Genomic DNA, 7,926 nt, shown 5'->3' with positions numbered 1-7,926 from the left:
GTTGCTCTTGATGGGCGTAGTACAGGTTGAATTGAATTGAAAATGGAAGATCTACATTTGAATAGTGTTAGAATTCTCTAGCTGAAGACTCAATCATCCCCATCCAGTTAAACCACTTTATTTGATTCCCTGGGGTGGTCTCTCACTGAGGCAAGGTTAAAGGAGATTTTCTCCTTCAAGGATATTTTAGCGTTTCAGGGGCCCCTTCTTCACAACCAGGGCAGAGTGGCCAACACTGCTATAGGTTCCTATAGATCCCTCTCCATAGATTCTACACCCCAAGGAGTCTATTTTATATATCTGTAAAAGTTCTTGTGCAAAAAAGGGTTGGGAGTAGAAAAAGTTTTAAGAAGCTCTGAGTCTATCACCTATAAGGTTATATATAAAATCTTCCATTTAACATGACAAGTCTTTTTCATTCTTTCAAGTCTTTTTACACCTCCCTCATAGACTCTCTTTGCTCCAATAACATAGTAAGGATTCTCCTCCTTGCTCTAAAATGATTTTTCACTGGCTATTCCTCATGCTTAGAATTCTGTTCTTCTTCATTTCTATCACTTAGCTGCTCTGCCTTTCTATAAGTATCTACTAAAATCCTATCTTCTGCAAGAAACCTTTCCCAATCCCCTTTAATACTTATCTTGATTATCTTCAATTTGTCCTGTAAGAAGCCTATTTGTACATAATTGTTTCTATGTTATCTCCTTATTAGGGTGTTGTTGTGACCCTGGATTTCTTAGAATCAGCCAGAGTCAGGATAAGCAAAGGTCTTTATTCCTGGTATTTGGGGGTCGCAGTCAGGGGAGTAGATCTAACAATCTCCACACCTCCTTCCTCTCTTTCCACTGCCAAGAGAATGAATCTCCTCCTCCTACTCCACCCACTTATCTCACTTCCCCTTCTTTGTCCACACCCACCAATCTAGCCAGCACAGATTAGTTAAGTAGGGTCAACCTCCAAAGATGTTAATAGAAAATTGTCCAATTGGTAATTAGCCTCACGTGCCAAGTTACCTTGCATCTGTTCATTTGTAGCCTTTTACAGGGTGTGAATCTCTTGAAAGTCTTTTGTATCCTTACCACTTAATATCATGTAGCAAATATACTTTAAATGTTTATTTTATCTTGTGTGATTCTTTTCCAAGTCTTTCCATAAATCTGATTCCTTAGTTCATTTGAAACTTTGTGGATAAAGTGCTATACTTGCACTAGAGGGATCTTTGAAGTTACAACTAGAGAAAATGCCAACTCTTTGTTTGATACATTTGCATCATCTGTGGAAAGGATTGGAATATTCCAATGAAGAGGAAAATTCACTTCTTTAAAATTTGTGAAACAAGGGAAGTATTTCTGGTTTTTAGTAAAGAAAACAAACTCCAGAAAAAAAATGTTTGGAGAATTTTTGCAGTGAAGAATAGATAGCTACGAAACCAGTCTTATTTAGCAAAGGGACTGAGACGAAGTATATAACATATTCCTTTTTTCTTCTGCTGTCAATCAAAGCAATCAATTTCTCAAGATGAGTTGGCTTCTAATGATTTCCTGGAATCTTTTCTATTAAATGATATGTACACAATTATATACTTGAAATGTAGTTAAAGGGAAGATATGAGATAATTGTTTTGAGTTTGTTGTTGGGGTTTTTTCTTTTTGTTTTTGCCATTAATCCTTTGCCTTAATATTTATATTTAACATTTACTTCCTGTTTAGCTGGTTTTAGATTTCTGTGGTTCCAGCAAATTGTTTCCTTTCTTGGTTTCTCTTCCTCTTTCTTCCTTCTCCTAGTTCATTCTTCATAATTTATGGTAGTAGTTTCTCCCTAAAGCATCTCATCTCACACTTCAACAACGATATTGTAAGTAGTTTATTCTTTACCTCCAATGTTTACACCTTCTCTGCTGTTCCTGGCTTGCTGAAGTGGATATCTTCAACAAAGAGAAGATCCAATTCAGTTCCAGTTGATCAATGATGGACAGAAACAGCTACACCCAGAGAAGGAACACTGGAAAAGGAGTGTAAAATGTTTGCACTATTGTCTTTCTACTCAGGTTACTTATACCTTTGGAATCCCATTCTTACCGTGCAACAAGAAATTTCGTTTTACACACATATATTGTATCTAGGATATACTGTAACACATTTATTATATATGGAATTGCCTGTCATCTAGGGGAGGGAGGGGAAAACTTGGAAAAGTGAATACAAGGGATAATGTTGTAAAAAAAATTACCCATGCATATGTACTGTCAAAAAATTATAATTATAAAATTAATAAATTTTTTAAAAAGTATCTCATCTCCTCATCTGAATTTGGCTTTTTTGCCTAATTCCAGGAAGATGTTTGTTAGAAATAACATTGATATTCTTCTTCATTCTTCATTTTACAAAAGCAATTTCTGTAGGTTATAAAGGATTTTCTGAACTTTTAAAGTTGCCACTTTGATATATTGGGAAACAAATCTAGTTTTCAAATGAAACTTATTTCTCTCTCTCTTTTTCCCCATAAAAACATTTAGCACATTGGATGAACATATTTTCCCCAAACTGAAAACTTATTGCTTCAGAAGAACCACAATAATAACAGCTACATATAAATAGCAGGTTACAAGTTAAAAATATTTTCCTACAAATTGAAAAATTACTTCAGAAGAACCATAATGATAATAGCTACACATATATAGCAATTTACAAGTTAAAAATATTTTCCTATAAATTATTAAGAAGCCTTTCAAGCAATTCAGATATCAAAATGCGAATTTGACAGTTAAATCAACTGAGGCTGAGCAGATGAATTACCTGACCAAGATCATTCAGTTAATGGAGAGTCATTGCACTGTGCTATGGTAATTCTGATAAAAGTCTTATCAAAGCAATGTCTATTTAAAAAACCTTTTCTATGTTTTTATATTTAAACATTATTCTTAAATCAGCTATGGAAAATGAAGAAAAACTAAGAATAATACTTCTTTTAAGTTCAAGTTTTTTGTTTTTTGTTTGTTTTTTAAGGGAAGGGAAGTAAGCAAACAGAAATGCAACATTCGTACTCTGGCTTTTATAAAGACAAATAAATTTGAAAGTAGGCCACCAACTTCATATAAAAATCTAACAAAATCAGAATTTCAAATACAGATACATTGTATCTGTGCAGTCACGTGTGTGTGTGTGTGTGTGTATGTGTGATGTATGTCTGTCTAGGGGCAGTTTTTTAGATGTTCTGGACAAGTTAAACAATGGAGCATTTAATAAACTTCAGGAGAAGCCTCCTTTCAGGAGAATAGGAAGGGCCTCTCTGACTTCGCATTCAACTGATAGACCTCAACTTGTTGGCCCAGCTAGAAGAAAAACAAACAAAAATCTAAAACTGGTCAGTTCTGCTGAACGGCATTGATATACTGTACTTAATTACTATGACAGGATACTGTGCCTCCCTTCTCTTTCCCACAACATTTTTGGTTTCCTTCCCAGAAACACTGACTTCTTTCTTTAAGCACATAAAGTTTTAGAGTTGGAGGACACTTGCTTTCTTGAAGTGGAAACTCAATAAAATGAGGAGGAAACTTTTTCACAGTAGGAAACGCAGACTGGTTCTGTGGGTTTCTCCTTTTTTCTCTAACAATATTGTCTAAAAACCTGAGTTCCACTTCGGCCCTTGTGGCTTACTCCTACCAAGGGAGACAGATCAATGATGTGTCTCTGGGCAAGTCACTTAATCTCTCCGTAAAATGAGGGCGATGGGATTGAATGACTGTTAAAATCTCTTCCAGCTCCGAATCTGTGATCCTATAAAACTCAACGGTGACAATTGCCGAACATCGAGCTAGAAAAGAGGGGCCACCTTCTTCCCACTCCTGAGCTCCTTCAAATCATTCATGCTCACAGCCTGTTGTGCCTATCTATCAGATGAAGATCTAGGGCTTTGGAGAACAGAGGCTCAGAAATGAGGTTGTGGAACTTCGGGAGAGGACAGGGCAGGCTAGCACTCCAGCTTGGGAGACTGAAGGGGGAGCCAAGGAGTGTGGACGCGCGGTCGCTCTCCATGAATGCCAGCTCCCCACACTCTCAGAAAGGAGCGCGCGCCTGCCTTTCCTCCACTCCACCCCCACCCCGCTCCGTGCGCGTCCTCTTTTCTACTCATTCCCCGAAAGTGACGCGCGCCCTTCTTTCCCTCCCCCAAACCCGGAGCTGCGCGCGTCCTCCATCCCACCCCTAGCCCGCGGCGCCGGCGCCGGCGCCCCCGCCTCCTCGGGCTCTCCATACGGGTGACGTGAGCCGAGGCCGAGTTCCTCCCTCGGACTCTGTTCTGAGCTGCGGGCGGAGGGAGGGAAGAAAGAGGCGGAGACGGGGATCAGCTGCGTTGGGAGCAGGAAGTTGAGCAGGACCGGGAGCCGCCACCGCCACCGCCGCCACCGCCGCCACCGCCGCCACCGCCGCCGTCGTCAGCGCCTGGAATCCTGCGCCAGCACCCTGTCCTTCTTTCCTCTGGGCAGCCCCTCGGTCCTTCCTTCCTTTTTTTCTTTCCTCCCGGTCCGCCGCTGCCGCGGCTAACCTGCCTCCCAGTCCAGGTGAGTGATGGGGGGAGTGTCCATACAGAGGGGTTACCCAAAGAGGGTTTGGGCTCCCGTTGTCTCCTTGGTCGGGGGCTGCTGTAGGACAGCATCGGGCCTCTCTGTTTGTCCCACGAGCCCCCCACTCTCTGACCTGAAGTTGGAGCAGCTGCAGCATTGTCCTCTGCATCTGCAGGGAGTGCGGTGGGGGTGTTAGGGTCTCCCCGGGAAAGGTGAGGTGTCACTGCCAAGACTCTCCTCCTTATCCTCGCTCTCTAGAAGGAGAGAAAAGGGAGAAAGAAAAGGGCTTTGGCAGGGACGTGGGGCAGTCGGCTCGCTCTGCAGCTGTGGGTCCGGCCTGGGAAAGGGCGAGGTGCGGAAGGTGGGGAGGTGAAGACGGAGCCTGGGAGGTTCCTGCCCATTCTGCTGGAACCACCTGCGGTATCTGCCCCCAGGATTGTCCCTGATGCTCACAATAAAAGGCAGGTACTGTTTAGCAGGAGAAAAAAATAACTAAAACTTTTCTTTGGAAGTTGATTAGGTAGCACTTAATAAATTTATTTATTATTATCATTAAGAAAACTTCCTGTAATCAAGCCAAGGTAACAAACATTTATTATTAAGCTCCTACTACGTGTCAGGAGCTGTGCTTAAGTGAAGAGAATAATAGAAAAGAGCAAAAGTCTCCCTATTCTTTAAGAACTCACAATTACGTACAAACCATGTACAGACAAGATATATACAGGATAAACTGGAGATATAATCTCAAAAGGAACACACCAATAATCTTTTATTTTTGATAGAAAGATAGCTTTTTAAAAAAATAAATAGCTTAAAAATTTGCTGCCGTTTGTTTTAATAATCCATTTATTTCCGAATATATCATTCCTCTACACCCACCCATACATTCATCCATACTAGCAAATCAAAAAAGAGAAAAGAAAAATGCAGTTGAGCTTAAAACTAGCCACCATTTACCTAAGCTGTAGGCTTATGTATTTTTCTGCACTCATAGTTTCCTATCTATACCATCAATAATCAGTTTCATTTAAAAAATTTTTCTCTGATCTCCACTGAATTTTATTTTTTCATTAAATGTCTGAAAAATGCAAATAGATGTTTCTAGTAAATCTGTTACATAAATGAAACAATCAACTTTCATGAATAATAATATAATTGTGTAAATGATTAGGTAAAGGATTTTAAAAACCAAAACGATATTTAACATTACTCCAAAAAAAAAAATAGAAATTACTTCTAAAGAAAGTTTATACTCCCCGAAGAATAAAAATACCTTCTATTGCTGTGATTTTAATTTCATGGAAGTTGTAGTTCCACAACTTATTTTCCTGATGTTATATTCATTAGGGTTCTCATAATACATGTTATGGAGAAAATGTTTAAATACTAAGCCACAGGTGTTAGTGAGGAATACTACTGAAACTTACATAAGTTTTTGAAGCTGTTATGATTTGGTGATAGAGATAAAACATATCTAGTCAGAATTTATTAAGGATTTTTTTTTTTTTTTCTGGAGGAAACAAGATTTTAGCATAACTTCTTAAATAAATGTGACCTCAAGGTTTAACAAATTCCACTTGCCATAAAATGTGGATCTTGAACTGGGTTGGTAGTGGTCAGGATACAAAGGTTAACAGCAAAGCAAAGGTTTTTTTTTTTTTTTTTGCACAAATTAGCTGAATTTCAAGAGATGTCTTTCTTGGGCTGCAGTTTGGTAATTAGGAGCTGTTCAGCAACATTATCATATTTTATTCATCAAGCAGTATAAATAATCAAGTGATGGGCAATTATCAGGGGAAGAAATAATAAAAGCATTAATCCATGTTTTTTGTAGATTTATTTTTTCAAGTACTAAACTTATTTTAGATAGCTGTCACACAGAAATGTACAGGTAGAATGGTGAATAAGGATTCTTAACCTTTTTTAAATTTGAATACTGAATTTTATATAAAACCTTTTCTCCTACCCTTTGTTTCAAGTACAGTTTAGAAATTGTTAAAAGTCAGTAATTTTTTTTTGGTGTCTGGAGAGGAGGGAATTGTGATAGTCATATCAGAAAAAAAAGAAAATAATATTAATGAAACATTAAAAATAGAAAAGAGCAGAAGGATTTTTGGAAAGACATAAGCAGAATGGTTTCAAAACTAGTATTAAATGTATTATATGCTTAAAGCAATTACATAGGGAATATTTGTATTCATGTATAGAAATAATTATGTTTATTGTTATTTACCAAGTTCATAATGATAAAAAAGAAAATATAAAAACAATCATATATGAAAATATTTCTTTTGGAATATGCTGTTTTCATTATTTTCAAGATAACATAAAATAATTTATATCAGATATTTCATTGGATTATATTTTATTACCTATCATAAATTGACCTAAAATATGAAAAACAGTTTGAATGATAAAGTTTGTAAAGAACAGTAGTCAGGAAGTGAGAGAGGCCCATTTCATCCTGTTGTGAATGGACTTAATGTGTACTGAATATTATGTCACCTATTGTTTAGACAGTTATGCTGTATTGAAGAACCAGATTTCCATTTCCTTCAACAACTTTTAAAGATTTTGATGGATTTGAATAAATATAAGTATTGAAAACATTTAAAATTATTATCTTGAATTTATGGACCATGCCTATCTAAGACAGAAATCTTGAGTCTTGGTTACTTGGAAATTACTTGCATTTCATATCTATAAATGACTTGATTAAAATTTCTTTTCAAAAGACTAATATTTTGTAAATTATTGTTTAATTGAATTATGATACTTGAAATAATGTAGCTATAGTTTTGAATTGACCCATTAGTTATATTTTTGAATTGATCCTCTGGTGGAGGGAATTGCTTAAATTGCCTGAAGAACTAATATTGTTTTAGAGAGAGTACTTGGAGGTACATACTGACAGAGTTTCTGAATAGTTAAATTCCTGTGTTTTTTCTTTGATAACAAGTCAGTACTAAACAATCAAGCATAATATGTTCCACCATCTTTTCACAAATTATTATTGCTTAATTAAAATGGACTGTATAGATTATAGGGCATAGAATTAGATATGTTGTTTGCTGTAACCTCATCCCTGGCTTACGCAGAAGAGTGAGGCTATCAGTTTTCACTGTAGCTAAAAAGAATAGTAAGTTGCTTCTAGTTAGCACATACTGTTTTATTTTCTGTAAGAGAATAGGTTTTGCCATAAAAGTGAAATATTCTTCTTAAAACTTCTCTTTCAGAGAGGGTTTATTTTTGGTTTTGTTTACACTGCTACTTACTCTATTTAATTGTTGTGAACAATAAATAGCATAACTTTTAAAAACACTCTCCATCCCTATTTTTCTTTGTTTTTCTTAGGCAAGCAG

The 7,926-nt window shown here is 36.9% G+C and overlaps 1 protein-coding gene across 7 annotated transcripts in view; it reads left to right on the top strand.

The window, feature by feature from the left end:
• Positions 1 to 4,319: 4,319 nt before the first annotated feature.
• Positions 4,320 to 7,926, top strand: part of MYO6 (myosin VI) — a 189,619-nt gene continuing 186,012 nt past the window's right edge. For 4 of the 7 annotated variants that reach the window (XM_074310470.1, XM_074310468.1, XM_074310469.1 and 1 more), the window contains exon 1: positions 4,320 to 4,561. The gene's annotated coding sequence lies outside the window, so the exon portion shown is untranslated. The remainder of the gene's footprint in view (positions 4,562 to 7,926) is intronic. The other 3 variants (XM_074310467.1, XM_074310466.1, XM_074310472.1) reach the window with 3 other exon arrangements.

The sequence above is a fragment of the Sminthopsis crassicaudata genome, chromosome 4 (assembly GCF_048593235.1).
Source record: "Sminthopsis crassicaudata isolate SCR6 chromosome 4, ASM4859323v1, whole genome shotgun sequence".
Lineage (NCBI taxonomy): Eukaryota > Metazoa > Chordata > Mammalia > Dasyuromorphia > Dasyuridae > Sminthopsis > Sminthopsis crassicaudata.
The sequence above is the reverse complement of the archived record's forward strand: the minus strand, read 5'-3'. Positions and strand labels throughout refer to the sequence as shown.